Source organism: Malus sylvestris, chromosome 8 (genome assembly GCF_916048215.2).
Source record: "Malus sylvestris chromosome 8, drMalSylv7.2, whole genome shotgun sequence".
Classification (NCBI taxonomy): Eukaryota; Viridiplantae; Streptophyta; class Magnoliopsida; order Rosales; family Rosaceae; genus Malus; species Malus sylvestris.
In genome coordinates, this window is record NC_062267.1 from 13,464,894 (window position 1) to 13,487,519 (window position 22,626).

Consider the following 22,626-nt stretch of genomic DNA (forward strand, 5'->3'; position numbering starts at 1 on the left):
CAGCTTTCTTTGCAACATTGCAGAGACATTCTCACTTACATGTACCACCTCTTTCTCCCGAATCCATTTTCTTGTTGTACAAAGCTTCTTAAAAAACTTGGCATACTTCGAGATTTGCTTTATAGCATCAAAGAGCGGGATATTGACATGCACATTCCTAAACGTCTCCAGAATATCTTTTTCCTCCTATTTGTTCTTGGCTTGCATAAATCTACTAGGAAAAGGCACATTCAGAGGAATAACGTTAGAAACAATTGAATTTGGAACCACCTTACTTGAGTTGGACGACTTAGGTTGCTTAAGTGGTTGCGGTAAGGGTTGTGCTACCCTTGCCGTGGGCTTGTCTTGCTCATCCTCTTCAATCAACAACTTTTCATCTTCCCTTTGACTTGATTTGGATGGTTGTGGGTCAGTTCCAACTTCCTTGCCACTTCTTAACGTGATAGCCTTGGCGGTTTCAAATCCTACCCTTGGATTCGTAGCGGTTGAACTAGGCAGTTTACCTTGTTCTCTAAATTGCCCGAGGAACTCTGAAATCTACCCTATTTACTTCTCCAATTCATCCACCTTTTTGGCGTGAGTTTGCATTGCTTGAGTTTGATTTTGAACTCCCTGCGCCAAAGTGGTTAATATTTGAACAATTTGATCATTATCCATGGACGAACCTGTTTTTGGTTGGGCAGATTGTGATTGAGGTTGAGTTGGTGCGTATGGCCTTGTAAACATCCCATGGGGTATTTGTTGAAATCCCTCTTGTTGTTGAGGTTGTTGAGACTCCCTCCACCTTATATTTGGATGATCTCTCCAACCTGGATTGTAAGTGTCGGCGTATGGATCATATTTAAGCTGATTTTGGCCTTGAGAACCTATGGCGTTGGCACTTTCCCATCCTCCATTTTCTATCAATTGAGGACATTGATCATTGAAGTGCCCTTGCATAGACCAAAAGAGGTTATGCATATTGTTCAAATTGGTTGGACGAACCTGTTTTTGGTTAGGCAAATTGTGGCACAACAATTTGATTATTATCCATTGAATTTGATCATTTTCTATCATTCTTTTGGTTGGGCAGATTGTGATTGAGATTGAGATTAGCCAATTGAGATTGAATTTTAGATATTGCACTTACCTCATTCATATGTTGTTGTTGTGGGGGCTCCCTTTGTCCAACTCCTTCATATTGTTGTGCATTCAAGGCTCGGTTGGCAATTAAAGTCTTGGCAGCAACCGATGTTTTGTCAACCAACGCATCACCAGCTGAAACATCAAGCATTTGTATCTCAATTGGAAGAAGTCCTTCATAGAAGTATTGAATTAAAAATTCTTCCTTAATTTGATGTTGTGGACAGGATGCAACTAATGTTTTAAAACGCTCATAATATGCTGGAAACGACTCTCCTTGGTTTTGTTGAATGCCACTAATCCTCTTCCTCAAAAGAATGACTCTTGAAGTTGGGAAGAATTTCTCTAAGAATGCTCTTTTCATGTTTTCCTAAGAAGTGACGGTTCCAGGTGCCAATTCGTACAACCAATCCTTAGCCTTTTCCAAAAGAGAGAATGGAAAAGCTTTCATCTTTAAAATGCTCCCATCGACGTTGATTGGTGTCATGCTTGAACAAACAACTTCGAATTCCTTCAAGTGCTTGTTTGGATCTTCCATGGATAGCCCATGGTATTTGGGAATATGATGCAGTAAGCTTGACTTCAATTTGAACTCATCGGTCTTTCCTTGGGCAGCCACGGGGTATTGAATGCAAAGGGGCATGGCGATGTCCAATCCAGATTCTGAAAGTTCTTTGATTGTTCGATTGTCCATAGCCATGTCTTGTTCCTTTTCGAATTCCTCTTCAATTTCAACTTCAGATTCAGAGCTAGAGCAAGGTGGATTAGGTTCTGGTTGCTTCTTTTTCCTTCTCAAAGTTCTTTCAAAATCGTCGTCAAACTCCAAGATATTTGCACTAATAGGTTGAGAACTTCGAGTCATAAACTAGTGCCTAACATAAAGTAAACAAGACAAAACAAAATAAGAAAACAAAATAAGAAAACAAAACAAAAGACTCAATAAAACTTAACTTGACTCAAAAGACTCAATTAAAACAGATTATGACTCAACGAACTCAAAACACACTAAAAAGACTCAAAACAACACAATACTAACAATTAGACTCAAAACAGACTCTAAGGAGTTATTTGAACGAATTTAAGACTAATAAGACTCAAAACACTCAATTGGACAGATTGAAACACTTTTTAAACTAATCTAACACACCTAAGTAAAGAGGGGATTGAATTGAACGAAATTAATTAAATTGAACAGATTGCAAAACTAAATCAAACTAGGCACGAAATTAGGTGAATTGAATGGTGAAAAGCTAGCTAGAGGATTCTTCTCCACGCATGAAACATATGCAACATAATTTGATTTCCATTATTGTTTCTTTAAACCATGAACGACAATGCCCCAAATTAATCGTGAAAAGCATAAATTAATTTTCAGATTTTCCTAAGTTCATTGAATTGGATGGAATACGCATCGGCAACCTTAAGTTCCCTATATGAACAACATGATAGAGATACAATCAAAGGTCATTAGGTTCTATGAAAATCATAAGCATTGACATGACATTCGTAACAATGAACTGCATGATACTCGTGCCATGGATTTACCTAACACGATTGTGACTAGCAGCCTCCACTACTTGTAATTATAAGTTCATAACGATTAGGTTAAACTCCCTTATATTTTAGCATCAGATTCATGCATGCAAATTAAGTGTGCACCCTCAATCAACATACACAAATAAGTTCTCAATCAATCAGATAAGTAAACCACATTCATGTTTTACGAAACAAAAACTGAAGGTAATCAATTCATATCAAACATATGTCCATGGCTTCAAATTCACCTCTAACTAATAAGAAAATTAGTTACACACGTTCATAACAATTGAAAAGCAATCTGAAATAAACATGGAAATAAAACAAGGGAAGAAAGAAGTCTAAAAACTCCAAAGGATACAGGTAGGTTTGCGGCACACTTCTCCTTCTCCAATGGAAGCCACGACAAGGTCTTGTTTTCTCTCATCTGCGGAAAAATATGGATTTATGAATGGGTGGTGGTGTAGAATGAATTATGGTGTGGTGGGTGGTCTTTTTGTGGCTGAAAGGGGTGTAGATTTATATGGGGGGGGGGGTGGTGGTGCGAAATTATGGCTGAAAACACATATTTATAGCCTAGGGTTTTGACAAATTCTGATTGGAAAAGGCTTAGGATTTTTGGCAATGGCTTGGGCCTCAATCCAAGGAGGAAAAGAACTAGGGTTTGTGCAAATTTTAGGGTTTCTAGAAGGGTTTGGGGCGCCACTTTTGTAGGAAATTCTAGAAACAATGTTATGTGGTTGATTTCTAGAAGAACAAGGCCTAAAAACATGCAGCACCAATGTAGGAACAGATAAGGCCTTCTAGAAAGGTTTCTAGGTGATTTAAATCAGAAATTAACTCCCCCTTGCAACAGGAATTAAGTTAGGAAAAGATTAGGATAGGATAGGATGAGATAAAGTTAGTTACAGTTTGGATAAGATAAGGCAGTTTGGATAAGGTTTGGATAATGTTCCTTCTTTCTTGCTGATTCCTTATCTTCCAAGTCTTGAAATAATTTCTTCAGATTTGTAGCACATTCCTAGCCTCATTTAAACACCAAAAATGTCCATCCAACTTGCTCCACATGCATGCAATCCAATTCAGCCCAAAACTGCACCAAAATGCACTTTCTGGCCAACTTTGCTATTAGGACCTACAAACACACGAAAATAACTTAAAACACTATAATAAACACAAACTCTCTATGAAAATGCAAGAAAACAAGCTAACTAAGTCGAATAAATATGCTCATCTCCCATCATTCCTTGGATTATTCACAATCATGGGCCAAATGCATAAACAAATTGACCATCCCTGTGACAACAGAAGTATCTCATGTGTTTGCAGACATGGCGTGTGCTCTCTAATTAGGAGAAGGTAAACTAATCCGGAATATCCAAACTTGGATAGGTTGTACGACTGCTCATTTCCCCTGAATGCAGCGACTACCTGAGCTGGACGACTCCCAAAATTGGCCACAATAGTCTTTCTCCTAGAAGAGACTTAGCCGATTGAATAATTCAATTCTATGGGAGCCCGGGTCTCTAATTGGAAAAGACGATAAGTGCGAGATTCTTGTCCATGAAATAATTTGCGTGACTAGATGGTCCGTCCATGACGTGCAAGTCTTCATGAATGTAGCTTGGTTTTAAAGTGTTGAAATAATAGTTAAGCGACTAGTGGAATCAAGTTACAACTTTGAAGGATATGGCCTCTGAGGCATGATTTTGCTTACACCTTACGCCTAAAACACCTTCGAGAGCCAGGGACGACGCCTGAAGTGGTCACGCGGGTTATCTGCTTCTGTAAGTAAGATGCCCGACCGACGACCCAATGGCTAGTAGCCCAAGGCAATCTGTAAGCCGAGACTTACACCTACTATGGTTACGCGAACCCGTTTACTTATTTAAAAGTAGAGCTTCCAACCAACGACCTACAATTTAAGTTTTACATGAGCTAAAGCTGAAATATACAACTATAAAAACCACGCGAATTTCCTCTGCTTTCTACAAGAAGTAAGTGTCCAGCCGTCGGCTCCATAAGTTAAAAATTTCACAACAAGCCTCGAGAGGGCTAAGGCTAGTGAAGCTGCTAAAGTCGAAGTACGACTATAGCGGCTACGCAGATTTCCTTTGCTTTCTACGAGAAGCAAGTTTCCGGTCGACGACTCTATAAGTTAAAAACTTCGCAACGTGCCCTGGCAAGGCTAAGGCTCGAGCAGTCACTAAAGCCGAAATACGACTATAGCAGTTATGCAGACTTTTCTGCTTTCTATGAGAAGAACGTGTCCAGCCATCTGCTCTAGAAGTTAAAAATTTCGCAATACGCCTTGAGAGAGCTATGGCTCATGAAACGAAGATTCACAACTATAATAGTTATGCGAACTCACCTGCTTCTTACGGAGGCAACAAGTTTGGCCGTCCACTTTATAAGTTAGAAATCTCGCACCTTTTCCTTTTGCAAGTAAAGCTCATTGAGCCTCGAAGCTGAAACTAAAACCTAAGTGATGATGTGGGATCGACTGCTTCATTGAAGCAGCTTACCTAGTCACCCGTCCTATGGCAAAAGACGTGGCGAAATAGAAGGATGAAGCAGAGCAATGAAAGCTGTTAATTAAATTTCTAGCAAATTGATAAACCGTCTCGAATGCCAACAAAGTTCAAATAAAGCAGAATGAAAAGAAAAAGAAGAAAATTCCTAAGTCTAAGCAAAAAGATTACTTATCGGCAGCCTGCAAAACCACTGGTCTTTCGACTGCCACGTCTTCAGCAGTCGCACTGCTCTTAGCAGCCAAAACTTCCATTAGCTCATCCTCAGCCACCTCTGCCTAGACTGCCTAACCCTCAACTACTTCACTAAAGGCAACCTCAAACGAGAAATCAAGTAGATCAAATGGAGAAATGGAGAAAGTCTCGAAGTCCTTCTTGGAAAACTCATAATCCCACGGCCTACTCTGAAGATGGTCTACATAGCCAAGCTTGTAGAAATTGGCCTGACATGAAGCAAGCGCCACTTCATGACCTGCTTTCTCATTGTTCAGCTGCACATTCTCCTCAACAAGCCCAGTGTGAGCACCATGTAGCTTATCTAGTTCTTGTTTCAGGTTTTCGCTAGCAGACAGCGCACTGTGTAGATCCATTTCCTTAGACTCAAGCTCACTGGCAACACCCTTGAAACGAGACATTTCAGCATGCATGGAGACAAGCTCCTCGTCCTTGGCAAACCAAGCATATCGTGACTCCGAATTGAAATGCTCAAGGTCCTTGACCACTGGAGAAACACGACTGACTTCCCTCTATGTAGCTTCCAACATTGTCTGAGTCGCACTAAGCTTAGCCTTTAAATGGGCGATGATAGGGATTTTACTATTCATGTGAACGGGCTAAAAACTCCTATAATACTTGCAAGAATCACAAGGTTATTGTAGTATAAACGGATCTCACAAGGTCGTTCTCCACAGGGATTATTAAATAATTCGAAACTAATCAAATTTCAATTAATTATTGTAAAGTAGAAATTGAGGTGATTGATTTTATAACCTACTTAAATTAAAAATGAAATTAATTAATTAAAACAAACAATCTGCAATATTAGAACTGGGGGAAAAATGAAATTACAATTATTAATCACAAGAAGCCAACGTCAATTTCAGGGAACCTTCCGACCAAAATTGCATCAAATTACTTTTCTAAAGATCCTAATGGTGATCAGGCATTAAAACAATTAGATAGTTTTATCCCGGTGATTAACAATTCAAAGTATGCATGCAATCAATCATAAGCAATTAAATAAAAATCACATATTCATGCTAAGGCTCAAAGCTTCTCCCTAGCAATAGAAATTAGTTCCGCATATTCATAATTGAAATCATAGAAAATATTATTAAGAAAAGGATTGAAAACACCTTCAAGTAGAAAATCTCCAAAACCCTAGCACTTCTATCTGTCTCCAAAATTGCATAAAATAAAGCGTACCTCAAAACTGTAGACGGCCAAACAATATATCTGCTAAGCCCCCACACAAACCCTAGGAAACTAAAATTAATAAAAAACCAATAAAAATGGAAACATAACCCTAAATTAAATGGTAAAATTCGCCTAAAATCTGAACAGCCACGTTTTGGACCCATAAGCTGCTCCAAAACTGGCCCAATATAGCTGGATTTAATGTTTGGAATATTCTGAACACTTCTCCAGAAGGCCATGAACCCATCCGAGGTCATCTTGGGCTCCAAAAACGCAATTTAAGCCCAAAAACGTCATTTTCCAACACTGCACACTGCTTCTTTATTCCATCGCCAGAAAATAACCGCTTGGTGAAAAAATCCCAAAATTTGATACGATCAAGCTAAGTGACTCACAAACGTCCTCCAACTGGAATTACTCCAAAATTCGTCCGTTTGATCCTGTTTTGCTCCAGAGGAAGTCTAAAGTCCTATATTGAAAATACAATTCAAAGTATCAAAATTCTTCTAAAATATTAACCAAAATATACTAAGATTAGGGTAAAATATATAATATAAAATCTACTCATCAAAATACCCCCAAACTTAGCTTTTTGCTTGTCCTCAAGCAAAACAGAATAAAAAAAAACAACAATGAAACAATAGACCTTCCATAAATTAGTCTCAAAGCAATCTAGAGACGGTCACCAAACTTAAGAGAATTAAACATTTATCAAAATACAATTACCCAAACCTCACACAACATTCTCAAGCGTAATGAGTGACATAACCAATATCAATACTACTTACTCAACCCGGATAGGTATATGCAAACCAAAGCTTCCACTTCAAATCCTCTACCATGAATATCACTCACAAAGGAATCACACATTAAAGGGTAGAGTGTTTCACTCAAATCATGATAAGCAATATAAAACCCCATAAGCTTGCTCTTCATCTCATCTCTCCACTAATGTAAATCAATGCAACACCAAAGATCAAAGGTCTTTACAAGGGTTGTAACATTAGGCTAGGGTATGGGCTATCAAAGAAAGGATAGGGAAAAACTAAAACTTAAGAAATACCAAGATATCTTCATAATGTAATTCGGTCGGCCCTCTTTTGAAACTTGAATCTTCTATTATTGGCGTCCAGGACTCATGTCATAAAGATGGAACAATTTCGAACTCTTCTTTTCTAATTTTTTTTAATTGAAGAATAAAAATAATACTAGACATGGTACCTCGGTACACGCCACTTCTTATTGTAGAACCCAACCTTTATCTTCCTTGATGTCCACTTGGTATCCCTTAAGTTATAGGGTATGGCCAAAATAGGTTAAATGTGTAGGGATGAATGTGGGTGATGAAAGAAAAAGCTAAGTGTGTGGCTTCAAAAGGGTAACTAGGGAAAATGAAACATAAAAGGTTGGTTAGAAAGGCTCAAACGATCCAAACATGGCCTTTATCATCTCTCTAATGTTGCATGACTTAGGATTTCGCCTCGAGAGATATTGAAGCAAGTTCTAGTGAATGATAATGCTATCATGAAACTCACAAGAAAGAATATGCAAGAGGCTCAAAATCTCACAAGGGTTCAATAAGTTTTCACTTTAAATCCACATAGAATTCTCTAAGTAAGAGATAATCATACTGACATTGGTTATTGGTTTAAAATAAACTTGAGAGTGATCATGTAAGAATTAGATTAACATATAAAACAATTGAATTTTCACAAAAGAAGAACCAATTCAAATAAGTTTGTTGACCTAGAAGAAAGCGAATTATTATCATTGACTTATGGAAGGTCTAACCAAACGACTCAAGAACAAGAAAATCTTTTTGGATTTTTGACATTTTTCAATTTTTTTTTTCTTCTTTCCAGCCATATAAAGACCATGAAAAACTAAGATTTACTTTCCCACCCCCAAACTTATTTCACACTTTGTCCTCAAGGTGTGGAAACAAAAAGAAAACTAAAAAAAATAAAAACACAACACAAAAACTGTGACACTAAAAAAATGGACAAGACTATTAAAAGAAAAGAAAATGAAAGAAAATACAAAACAAAATGTAAATAAAGAAAGGCATAACACCTGGCTTTTGATTTGGAAGGTCATGGTGTGAGTTGAGCCGTGACAAACTACACAAGTGGCCGAGTAGACCCACTTAGCAAATGCTAATTGAAACATTGGATTCCTCATGAGAAAGTGGCATGCAGCTGGCATGCCGATTTTGAAAAGGTGTCAGTCATGGAGCCCATGTAAAAGAATGCATCAGTATTTGAGAACATTGAAAACCCCAGAATACACATGCATGGGCTAGATATGCAGACCACGCGCTAAGTCCATGTGCACAGCATGTGTGCACCAAAACACGAGCACCAGTATGTGAAGACATTGGATTCCCTGCTAACCTCGATTACCGAGCCGAACGGCTCTTCTCTTTTCACCTAGTCTAGAGCCAAACGGCTCCATTTCAGAGTCATTTCAAAACCCCCACTCGGTAGATAAGGGAAGCGTTCAGATTTACACACGTGTCGTGCATCCGGGTGGTGAGTGCCTTAGGATTCCAACTGAAAAGCTCCATTATGTTCCATTTCTCTCAGAAACCATTTCGCTCTAAATTGAAAAGACCTCTCTTTCTCTCACATTTTTCTCTCATTTCCCCATTTCATCTCTGCTCTCTCTCTTTTCTCTCAGACCCCATATCTCTCGAACATGAAAAATAGATCTCCAAAAGGAAAAAAGTTTGCCTTCTCTCTCTCGGAACTCTTCCCATGTGCAAACTCTCAAACCCAGCCATCAATGCAAACCTCCATTTCACAGCAGCTTCTTTTTACCCCCTAAACGCTGCATCCGTAGACTTCCATAACCCAGCAACAACCATACCTCCGTGAATACCTAGCCTTGATGGGAAATCTGAAAAACTGCAATGCGAAAGGTAAATCATTCTCAAATCTTTTAATTTCCTGTTCAGATTTATTTATTTGAGGAAAATGTACAAAATCTAACACATGCATGTGGTGTTATCTGTGTGAGGACCCCCAATAATTTCAAATCCGTGACAACAACACAAGAACAACACCCTGAGTCGCCATCTCTTCTCAACCAAATCGTGTGTCTCCCAAGCCTCACGCCATTACGGATTCGAGTTCTCAGCACGTAGATCGAGACTATTTCGCACATGCAACGGTAATCATCTCCCACTTGGTTCAAGATACATGTCTCTCAGCTTGCGAAAAATCTCTGAGAGTTATATTTTCATGATGAGTCTATGTAGAAGCTTACAATGATGTTCTTCTGTATTAGGTACCCGAGATTTACAAAGAGACTGAAGAGACTAACGCAAAAAAAAAATTCCCAAACTCATGGATTTGCAAATTTTGGGGTAAAACCCGTAACCCTTTTTATGGATTGACGATGATCTGCTAGTTGAATAATAAAACTACTTCTAGGACTGAAAAATGATACTCAAATCCAGCGTACAACCGAGAGAAAACAAGCTTAAGCTGCCGGTCTAATGGTCCCAGAAGGCAAAATAAACAGCAACTGTCTCGACCTCAGCAAATCATGAAAGTAAAGATCTCGTTCTTCTGCTTTTGCTAAGCTCAACATTTACAAGTTCAACAACAGTTCATTATAATGCCATATTTAACCTGTACGTACTCCCAAAATAACCTTATACAAACTGAAAACATACAAGCACTTCAAGCACTTGGATATCTAAACGGGTAACAACTGCGGATTAAAATACATGGGCTCCCAGAAAAGAATGAAGTAAACCCTAGATCCGACCTGAGAACATACATGTAGACCATATGAACAAGAACCGTTTAGAGGACATACTGAAGAACCCATCCCAGACTTGAATAATGACATACTATTCAACTCCAATGCATGAGTAATAAAACTGCTGAAAAATAGTTTGGGTGCTAACTCATGAATCTGGTTAGTTCTGTATAGATGCTCGTTCTATGTCCTGCATGTACTCATATTGGTGCTCTTTGTGTACGGGTATACGGATCCATAATAGAGCCGAGGGAAAAGAAGTAAACACACAAGCTCAACGGACAAAAACAACAAAGGCCTCAGGACCCAGATCTGAACATCTGGGAGGTAAAATTCGAATCCCTGCAAGTTTAATTGTTGTAGATCTGGTAATAATAGTTGTACTCAGTTCTGTGGTGTATGGATATGTGATTTAACTGTGCTTCCTCCATACATCGCAAAACTGAGCTGCAGAAAATTAACTGCTCAAAATTATGTTTATGTGCTGGATCTGCAACAATCACCCCAAACTTGCATCTGTGAATGACGTTATGTTAACTGCTTTAAATTTCCAGCATAAGTGTAGATGTGGTTGATGTGAAGGTAGACTTGCTGCTGGGTGCAGGATTCCAGCATAGGACGCGCTTTATTTTCCACATTCGCAACCTGTAATGAACCAATATGCGTTAAAAAAAATAAAATAAAATCAACTTGCAATCTTCCATTTTTGAATTTTTCGTTTTTTTTTATGTTTTATTATTTTTTATTATATATATATATATATATATATATTTTCTTGTGTTTAGTTGTTAGTTAAAATCAAACGGAATTTAAAATTAGGAAAAAGTTTAGAAAAATTGGGTTGCCTCCCAATAAGCGCTTTATTTTAAGTCTGTAGCTAGACGTCGCGGAAGTCCGATGGCTAGATCACTGGTTCCTTCAGAGTTAAAGATTCGTATGCAGTATCAAAGGGTGACTCCACGTATGGTTTCAGCCTCTGACCATTCAACTTGAATGCGTTGCCTTGGGCCTCATTAGTTATTTCAACTGCGCCATGAGAAAAGACTTTAGTAACCAGATATAGCCCAGTCCAGCGAGATTTCAATTTCCCTGGAAACAACTTGAGCTGTGAATTGAATAGCAACACATTTTGCCCTGGCTGAAATTCTTTCCGTAAAATTTGACTATCATGAAACGCCTTAGTTCTTTCCTTGTATATGCGAGAACTTTCATAAGCACCCTGACGAATTTCCTCCAACTCATTGAGCTGCAATTTACGTTGTTCCCCAGCTGAGTCATATGAAAAATTTAACTCTTTAATTGCCCAGTAAGCCTTATGCTCAAGCTCCATAGGTAGATGACATGTTTTTCCATAAACGAGTCGAAATGGTGACATCCCAATAGGAGTTTTATAAGCTGTCCTGTAGGCCCACAATGCATCATTTAATTTTAAACTCCAATCTTTACATGTTGAACCAATTGTTTTCTCCAAAATGTGTTTTAATTCTCTGTTTGAAACTTCAACTTGACCAGATGTCTGTGGATGATAAGGTGTAGCCACACGATGATTAATCCCATATTTTGCCAACAAATTAGCAAATGGTTTATTAATAAAATGCTTCCCCCCATCATTAAGAATAACGCGTGGAATTCCAAAACGCGGAAATATAACCCCTTGGAGGAACTTCAGGACCACTGATCCCTGATTAGTTGGTGCTGCAATGGCCTCGACCCACTTAGAAACATATTCCATAGCAACTAAAATATAGTGGTTCCCATGGGAAGATGGAAATGGTCCCATGAAATCAATACCCCAAACATCAAATAATTCAACAATTAAAATACTTTGCTGGGGCATCTCATTCCTTTTGGACTGGTTGCCGACGTTTTGACATCTATCACAAGCCTTGCACCAATTATGTGCATCATTAAAAAGTGTAGGGCAAAATAACCCACTCTGCAAAATTTTCTCTGCTGTTCTTTTTTGTCCAAAATGTCCCCCACAAGCAAAATGATGAGCAAACTTTAAAACACTTTCCTGTTCGGCTTCAGGAATACAGCTGCGAATAATTTGGTCTGGGTGCTGAAGCGTTAAATCTGGATGCATTACACCTTTAACCAAGTAATTAACAATATCAGCAAACCAAGGTGTACCGATTTGGACAGCAAATAGCTGTTCATCTAGAAAACTCTCACTTAATGGTAGGGAATTCTCTTTGGAAACTGTAAGAATAATTAATCTAGATAAATGGTCAGCCACCACATTTTCACTACCCTTTTTTATCTCTGATTTCCAAGTCAAACTCTTGCAATAAAAGAATCCAACGAATCAATCGAGGCTTAGCATCTTTTTTAGACAACAAATATTTCAAAGCTGCATGATCTGTATAAACAATCACTTTAGCCCCAACTAAATACGAACAAAATTTTTCCAATGCAAAAACAACTACTAACAATTCTTTCTCTGTGGTTGCATAGTTTAGTTGTGCATCATTGAGGGTTCGACTAGCATAATAAATCACTTGGGGAAGCCTATCTTTCCACTGTCCAAGAACTGCTCCCACTGCATAATCCGATGAGTCACACATTAATTCAAAAGGTAAGCTCCAATTAGGGGCTGCCATAATGGGTGCTGTAGTGAGGAGTGTCTTTAACTTCTTGAAGGCCTCCAAACAAGCCTCATCAAAAACAAAAGGAGCATCTTTAGCCAATAAATTACATAATGGTCGGCTGATCTTGGATAAATCCTTGATGAACCGTCTATAAAATCCGGCATGGCCAAGAAAAGATTGAACACTCTTAACAGTTGTTGGTGGTTGCAACTTTTCAATTGCCTCAATTTTAGCCTTATCAACCTCAATACCCCTGTTAGAAATCAAGTGGCCTAGGACAATTCCCTGCTTAACCATGAAATGAAATTTTTCCCAATTTAAAACCAAGTTGGTCTTAATGCACCTTTCAAGAACTAAAGATAAATTTTGCAAACATTGGTCAAAAGAATCCCCAAAACAGAAAAGTCATCCATAAATACCTCAACCACTTGTTCAACTAACCCGGTAAATATGCTCATCATGCATCGCTGAAATGTGGCAGGCGCATTGCACAAACCAAAAGGCATTCTTTGATATGCGAAAGTCCCAAAAGGACAAGTAAAAGTTGTCTTCTTTTGATCCTCAGGGGCAACTGGAATCTGGTTATACCCTGAATAGCCATCCAAGAAACAATAAAAAGCATGACCAGCCAACCTCTCCAACATTTGATCGATGAATGGCAATGGAAAATAATATTTTCTAGTACCCACATTGATCTTTCTATAATCAACACACATACGCCACCCTGTAGTCAAACGAGTAGGCACAAATTCATTATTATCATTCTTCACAACTGTAATACCAGAACGCTTTGGCACCACTTGAGTTGGACTAATCCACTTACTATCTGAAATGGGATAGATCATCCCAGCATCTAAAAGCTTCATAACTTCATTACGAACAACTTCTTTCATAATTGGATTCAAACGACGTTGAGCGTCAATGGCAGGCTTTACTCCATCTTCCATCAAAATTTTGTGCATACAAATTGTAGGGCTGATCCCTTTAATGTCAGCTATAGTCCAACCAATTGCATCTTGATAACTTCTTAAAATGCGCAACAATTTATCTTCTTCTGTTGATGATAAATCAGCGGCTATAATAGCTGGCAGCGAAGAATCTGCACCCAAGTAAGCATATTTCAAATGTTCTGGGAGTGCTTTTAACTCCAAATTAGGTGGTTGTACCTTGGAAGTCTGTAATAGTTTTTTGGGTTCCCCCAAACTCTAAAAAACATGCCTCCAACGTGGGGGTTGAAAAGGAACACTTTCCAAAGCTAAAACATACTCAAAAACCTCTTCATCTTCTGTATTTTTATTCTCAAACCCATGCAACACATTTAACAATGGATCAGATGTCAAACGTGGCATAATTTTGGCATGTAATAAGTTGTCAAGCACATCAACACACAAACAATCTTGCACATCACCTGGCCTTTTAGTAGCTTCAAATAAACTGAACACAACAAATTGATCTTGCACTCGAAGTGTAAGTGTTCCAGCCTCTACATCAATTAACGTTCGAGCAGTTGCCATGAAAGGACATCCCAAAATAATTGGTGTTTGCATATCTTCATCCATATCCAAAATCACAAAATCTGTAGGAAGATAGATATTATCCACTTTAATAATTAGGTCTTCAATAATTCCCCTAGGATAAGCAACTGAACGGTCCGCTAGTTGTAGAATAATTGATGTAGGCTTGATTTCTCCTTGTCCTAGTCTCTGAAAAATAGAAAAAGGCATTAAATTAATACTAGCACCCAAATCAATTAAAGCACGTTTAAAATTAGAATTTCCAATTGTGCATGAAATTGTAAAACTCCCTGGATCTTGTTTCTTTGGGGGCAACTTGTGTAGTAGAACAACGCTGCATTGTTCTGTAAGAATCACTTTTTCAAAATCAACAAGCTTCTTTTTCTTTGTGCAAGCATCCTTAAAAAACTTGGCATAAGACGGAATGTTCTTGATGACATCAATTAACGGAAGATTAATCTGAACCTTAGACAAAGTCTTCATAAAATCTGTCAGCTGTTGGTCTTTAACTTTAGGCTTCAACCTTTCGGGATAAGGCATAGGTGGCTCATACACACGATCTGCAACAGTATTTGCACCATTTTCGGAACTGTTCAACGACCGTTCAGAATATTTCTGATTGGCAAATTTTTCAACATTTCCCGAATCTGTTTTTGGCTGTGAAGCCACCTGCGAATTTTGAACACTATTTTCAACTCTATTATCAAAACTTTTGCCATAACGCAAAACTCTAACTGCCTTGCAATCTGCACCTCCCCTTGGATTTGGTTTGGTTTGGCTGGGAAATGTACCTGGTGCCCTTTCTGAAACTTGCAAAGCAATCTGCCCCATCTGTTTTTCCATGTTTTTCATTGCTGCATGTAGGTTTTGGATTTCTTGCATGGTAGTATTTGCCAATTTTTCAATTGCAACCTCCCAAGCAGCCTTAGGTGCAATAGGTTGTTGTACCTGCTATTGAAATTAAGGCCTAGAGTGCTGATCTTTGTCCCACTTTAGATTAAGATGATCTCTCCAACCTGGGTTATAGAAATTTGAATACAGGTCATATCGGGGACGCTGAAAATCATGAGTTATCATGTTGCTATAAAATATGGACAAACATCCTTATGTGGGCAGCTCATAAAATCATGAGTTATCATGTTGCAAATGCTGCAGGCAGCTTGTAAAGGCTGTTGTACAACAACCTGTGAACTTGGTAGTCTCTGTAATAACAAGTCAAATTTTGCATCAAACCGTTTCTCCATTTTTTCAATTTGTGCTGTAACATATGGTGAACCATTAGACATCTCAAAAACTGACCTAGATTGTGGCTGCTCAACTGCCCACTGTTGTGTATCTGCTGCCATTTTTTCAAATAACAAACAAGCCTCTTGTGCATTTTTATCTTTGTACGAACCTCCGCATGAAGCGTTGACAAGAGTTTTTGTAGTCATATTCAACCCTCTGAAAAATATATGCATTTGATCAGTAGTGTTAATACACGAATGTGGACATTTTCTAATCAACTATTTGAACCACTCATACGCCTCATGGAACTCTTCATTTGGTTTTTGGGCAAAAGATAAAATCTGACTTCTCATGTCAAGAGTTTTTGAAGCTGGATAATACTTGTTTAAGAATTTTTCACTAAGTTGGGCCCAAGTACTAATGCTACCAGATGGAAGTGTGAGGAGCCATCTCCTTGCCTGATCTTTTAGAGTGTATGGAAACAAACGCAGCTTAATAGATTCGGCTGAAAATCCCCTCACCAAAATATTTTTGCATCCCACTAAAAATTCTGCAATATGCATGTTTGGATCGTCAGATGATAACCCATGAAATGTAGGTAGAATATTCAACATGTGCTACTTTATTTCAAATGTAGACCCCTCATCCACTGCCGAATAAGTAATGCAACTTGGTATATTTGTGGTATGGGCTGTTAAAGATTCACCCAAAGGCTGACCTGCCTCTGGAATTACAAATGCCATTTTTTCTTTACTGTGCAGGTCCCCAGAAAATGAAGATTGCAGAAAAGTCCCCTGCAGAGAAGGAACCCACTGCAAATTTTGTTCCCGGCGTCCTTTCCTTAAAGTTTGCTCAAGTTCTGGATCAAATGAAATCAAATTTTGCACTGTTGATCGGGTGCTGACCATGCACAGATTATTGAAATCTGTACTGTTGGACTGTTATAATCTGTAAAAATAAAATAAAAATGAAAATTAATTTTTTTTTATATGTATAAACAACAATAACTAATTGAAAATCTGATTAGTAGGGATTATTTTAAATAATCCCCGGCAACGACGCATTTTCTTGATAGGGATTTTACTATTCATGTGAACGGGCTAAAATCTCATATAATACTTGCAAGAATCACAAGGTTATTGTAGTATAAACGGATCTCGCAAGGTCGTTCTCCACAGGGATTATTAAATAATTCAAAACTAATCAAATTTCAATTAATTATTGTAAAGTAGAAATTGAGGTGATTGATTTTATAACCTACTTAAATTAAAAACGAAATTAATTAATTAAAACAAACAATCTGCAATATTAGAACTGGGGGAAAAAGAAAACAGTTTTGGAAGAATCAAATTAAGAAAGCACTAGGGTTCCACCATCACCTAGCAATCCTATGAACTTTTACCAATTACTTATGATCTACACATGCCACTTTGAAGGTTAGATTTTCCTAATTCATATTCTACTTGGAACCTCCAACATAGAATGTATATCTAACATGCAACCCATCCGAACGTTCGGATCAAATCTGAACATGAAAGACTCATTATCCTTTATGAAAATCCTTTGAAAAACCATGCAATCCTTAAGACGTGGTATTCACCCTAAATGAAATTACAATTATTAATCACAAGAAACCAGCGTCAATTTCAGGGAACCTTCCGACCAAAATTGCATCAAATTACTTTTCTAAAGATCCTAATGGTGATCAGGCATTAAAACAATTAGATAGTTTTTATCCCGGTGATTAACAATTCAAAGTATGCATGCAATCAATCATAAGCAATTAAATAAAAATCACATATTCATGCTAAGGTTCAAGGCTTCGCCCTAGCAATAGAAATTAGTTCCGCATATTCATAATTGAAATCATAGAAAATATTATTAAGAAAAGGATTGAAAACACCTTCAAGTAGAAAATCTCCAAAACCCTAGCACTTCTATCTGTCTCCAAAATTGCATAAAATAAAGCGTACCTCAAAACTGTAGACGGCCAAGCAATATATCTGCTAAGCCCCCACACAAACCCTAGGAAACTAAAATTAATAATAAACCAATAAAAATGGAAACATAACCCTAAATTAAATGGTAAAATTCGCCTAAAATCTGAACAGCCACGTTTTGGACCCATAAGCTGCTCCAAAACTGGCCTAATATAGCTGGATTTAATGTTTGGAATATTCTGAACACTTCTCCAGAAGGCCACAAACCCATCCGAGGTCATCTTGGGCTCCAAAAACGCAATTTAAGCCCAAAAACGTCATTTTCCAGCACTGCACACTGCTTCTTTATTCCATTGCCAGAAAATAACTGCTTGGTGAAAAAATCCCAAATTTTGATACAATCAAGCTAAATGAATCACGAACGTCCTCCAACTAGAATGACTCCAAAATTCGTCTGTTTGATCCTGTTTTGCTCCGGAGGAAGTGGAAAGTCCTATATTGAAAATACAAATCAAAGTATCAAAATTCTTCCAAAATATTAACCAAAATATACTAAGATTAGGGTAAAATATATAATATAAAATCTACTCATCAGGCGACCTCTTGATGAACGGTCTCAAACTGCATAGAAGTGGAGGCAGAGACATCAGACCGCTTCAAAACGGCAAATGACGAATTCAGATCCGAGCTTCTCGATCTTTTCAGCAGCCAAGTGAAACTGAGCCATCAACGCCACTTTGGCCTCCTTAGCACACTTGATAGCATCCTTATCAATGTGTATAAACTCAGCTGCTAGTATCAAAGTCTTATGCATTGTGGCAATGAAGGAAGACCTCCTTGAGTAGGCAGGACACTTCGCAAAAGAGTCTAAGCGGATGACAACTTTCCCAACACTGTCAACAAACTTGGCACATCCATCAATGTCCTCAAGTAGGTCAGCCTTCAATAGCGCATAAACCTCAGGAAACTCTCTACCCTCAGACTCGATGGGACCACTCTTAACTGCCCATGCGATCAGATTTCCCTTTCTCAGCAGATGAATCAATCGCAGCAGAAAGAGAAACAGGCCCAAGCGCCACCTTAGCTCCCGACGAACGCTTCGACATAAACCCAATCCGCTGGGCAATCCTTTTAGCAATGGTTGTGGCCACCTTCGGAGCAGCAGGTTTCATAAGCACATGCTCAACAGACTTTTTCATCATCTTAGGAGAAGTCAGATCAATGACAAGCTTCTTCACAGCCGACGAGCCCCCATGAGCAATAGAAAAAATCTTTAACTTCTTCTCGACCGAAGGCTCACGAGCAGGTGAGGAAAATCTCTTCTTTCCACCCTCATTTGCAGCAGGCTCTACAGCAGCGATCAGACGAGCAAGCACCTCATCCTTTATCTACTTTATCTCTTCCTTTAGAGGCAGCCCGCCTTTCTCTCGACGAAGAGGACTGAGCAGCCAGCACCACTCACGGTACTCAACAGGAATGCCCAAGGAGATATGCATTTTCTTCATATCCGCCAAATTTCTTGGAGTTGAGCCAAATTCCTAATCTACACAAAGTAAGAATGACGATCAGTAAACTGAAGTCATGGAGCAACTTAACAAAAATTCAAGCAAGCTAGGAATGAACCAATTCACTTACCACTAATAAAGATAGTCGGGACACGCAGCTCAGAAGAAGAGTCAGACTTCTTCTCTCCACTAATTTCCAAGGTGTCTCTCGCCCTCTCATGATCATCTTTGCAGGAAGCATCAAGCAATCTATGGCGAGACCTCAACTGTCCCACGCCTTCCTTGTGGCCAATCTCAAAGAAGTACCAGAACTCATTTATGGTCAAGCCAAGATCAAAGAACCTGCTCAAGTTTGAGAACCTTACCATCGCACAAACTACATTTGAGGAGCACTGAGCAGGTGTGTATTTCATGGATCAAGTTACCTCCTAAAAAAGATGCGGTATGGGAAAAGTAAATCCCAACATGAAGTAATATAGATGGAATTTCATAGCCCTTTTCCTAGCAGTAGCACATTGGCCTCATGGTTCATGGCCGCTATTATCTTTCACCCACTTGACGCAAACTCCTAATTAAATCGCATGCTTGTACGTCACGAGAAATTCCCGAACAACTCATTGAAATTAATCTTGACATGTACAGCCTTGAAATAGCCCAGCTTTCCAAAAAAAACCACTTTGACGGTACAAATGGGAAGGATACTCGTCACTTTTGTGATCGGAGGAAGACATCTCAAAATCTCTACAAAAAGTACTCATCACTTTTGCCAAGGCATCTCGCTATCATCCTTCATGTGCAGACCAAGCTCTTTTTCTCTCACACTGCATAGCTCAAAAGCCATTGGTCATTCATGCATGCGGCCCGTGCCACTCAGTTCAACATGGGAGGAGGCCCGCACCTTTTTCCCCTCTCCTTCACATTCCTAACACACCACAAAGGGCCTAAGGCCTCACGGCCCAGCATGCCAGCAAGAGAGACCCGGCCTATGCAGGTCTCTCTCTTCCTTTCCCCCACCATAGCAGGCCCCAGCCTACTTCTCCATGTTTGGCCCGTGCCAAGCTTAACCCAGATGGGCTAGAGCCTCACGGCTCTCCCAGCCCAACGCCCTAGCACACCAGCCACCTCAGCTCAAGCCAAGCCGTTCACCTAGCCCACGCTAGCAGCAAATCGACCCCCGTGCGGCACCACCAGTAGCCCCGTGCAACCTTGCCAAGTTTTTCACACATCCTCGGCCTTTGCCGAGCCAATTTTTCAAGTCTCGAGACTTCTAAAAATTCAAGAAGAAGAAAATTTAAATTTTTCTTACCTTGGTGTGGCACAGAGAAGAAGAACAACAACGAGAGACAACTCTTTGCAAGGGCAATAGAAGAAGAAAGATAGAGGAAGGGGAAGAAAAATTTCCTCTGGCTTCTCTCTTCCTTGATAGAATGATGATTGTTCTCCTAATTTATTTAATTCCCTGCTTAAGGCATAATTAAATAGGTATTGGGGGTAATTGGTTTCCTTTTCCTAGAAGAAGTTTAACTCCAAATGAAGAAAGGAGATCAAGTTCAAATTGGGAAACAACTTTACAAGCCCAAGCAGCTTGGGATTTCTACACCTAATATCCTTTTCATGCATGCAGCTCAGTAGGTGTAAGGGTATTCATGGAGCCTAAAATAATCCCAAAAATTATAGAGGCAACACATGGACTTTTGCTCAAGAAAGAGGTTGCCCTCAATAAATGGGCAGACTCCTTAGATACTCACACGCGCAGCTCACACCCCTGAAGGTTTCAGCAGTTGAATACGACTGCCATAGCTCACCTGCCCTTGGCAAGGAAAAGTTAAAGCATTAAAGATAATGATTAATTACCCAAATCCTATTTTTAATACATTCTCAATTGAAGATTGACTCCAATCAAGTAAGTAATCCCAATTTAAATCAATTAGGGATAATTACTCCATTATCTCAAGATATTATTTCCTATTTAATATCTTGAGAATATTTCTCCATAAACATTGGCCAATAGGATGCTGCCATGTGTAGGGTAAAACCCTAACACTATGGTCGTCCATGTTCCCTATAAATACCTCATATTCTACCAAATTTCAGAAGCTTTTGCTACCCCTAAAAAGCCCTAAACACTTTACTCTCTTAGAGAAACTAACTTAGGCATCGAAGATCAATTGGCCTAAATCCCCCCCCCCAACCTCGTGGGCGTGTAAGGCTAAGTCTTTGATCAAATGTGTTGATTGTTTTGCAGGTGTATTTTCTTCAAGATTGAAGAGGCGAAAATTTGCATCTACAAGCGTGACATGCTTACTGACACTGTTATTATTCTTCAAGATAATACCTTTAAGGATGACATGCTTACTAACACTAGTATTATCTTTCAAAATATTGTAATGAGTAGGCCACAATTTGGAACTCTCTAAAAATAATATGTTATAGGGTAAATCTTTATTTACTACTCTCAAGTTTCGTGGTTTTCAACATTTAGTACATGAAACTTTTTTCGTCCTAGAGTTATACATAAAGTGTTAATTTTGAGACAGTCTCATACATCCATTAGTCTGGCCGTCAAGTCTCTCATTAACTAATGACGTGGCGCCCATGTGAACAATGATTGGACACCACGTGTCATTAAGGGGTCCACGTAGAAATAAAAAATTGAAAAAAACAATTTCCTGTCCAAATTTAAAATATTAAAATAATTAATTAAAAAAAAACAAACTAAAACCCCCTTCTTTTCCCCACCCTCCACCCCTCCACCCCTTGCCCACTTGAGCCACCCCTTCTCTCGACACCAACCCCGTCCCCCAATTTTTCCCACCAAACCATCACCTCCTCCTCTCCTCCCTCTACAACATCTCATGCATCGGCAGAACCCTAAACCCCAAAAAACCCAATCCCAAACTTCTCTCCAAAACGGTTAACTTCAGCTGTGTTTCCCTCCACCAAGAAGCAAGCGCGAGAGGTTTGGTTAGCAGAACAAATGCTTTCGCGACGACTTCCTTTCACAGCGTTTCTTTATCGTGGGGGAGGTTCAGCCTCTCGAACTTGCTCCCCTCCCAGATGGTTCAGACGGCGTAGCCTTCTCTCCACTCACTCTTCGTTTGCCCTAATAAAGCTAGCATAATCCCCTTCTGTTCTTCTAGCCCTCAAATCTCCGCCGAACTTGCCGACACAATCCCCCAACCGCCGTCAAAACAAGTAACGCTAATTTCCCTCTAATTAATTTTTCAATCTCATTGTTTTTGCATAATCAAACCATTAATTTATCGTTTTTTCAACACAAGATTGTATTTTGAATGTTTGTTTCGGTTGCAGGGTCCTATTGGGATTCTGAGTTGGTTAGTTTTTAGTCTTAGTCATTTTGATTTATGCTTTTAGATTACAACAGAACTATCACAAATTCAATGAAGCTCAAAGGGGGCAAACAGTGTTGAAGCGGTTGAAGGAAGGCGAAATTGTGGTGCTCATAAGCGATTCTA

At 39.0% G+C, this 22,626-nt stretch overlaps 1 protein-coding gene, 1 long non-coding RNA gene and 1 pseudogene across 2 annotated transcripts in view; 2 read left to right on the forward strand and 1 right to left on the reverse strand.

The window, feature by feature from the left end:
- Window positions 1-22,626, reverse strand: part of LOC126631132 (tRNA (cytosine(38)-C(5))-methyltransferase 2-like) — a 68,046-nt gene that overhangs the window by 21,436 nt on the left and 23,984 nt on the right. The gene's annotated exons all lie outside the window — the stretch shown is intronic.
- Window positions 9,115-16,751, forward strand: LOC126631137 (uncharacterized). Its single transcript, XR_007626249.1, has 4 exons — window positions 9,115-9,776; window positions 9,894-9,972; window positions 10,066-10,700; window positions 16,467-16,751. It is a non-coding gene; the product is annotated as an uncharacterized LOC126631137 (long non-coding RNA).
- Window positions 15,954-16,061, forward strand: LOC126633631 (small nucleolar RNA R71; annotated as a pseudogene).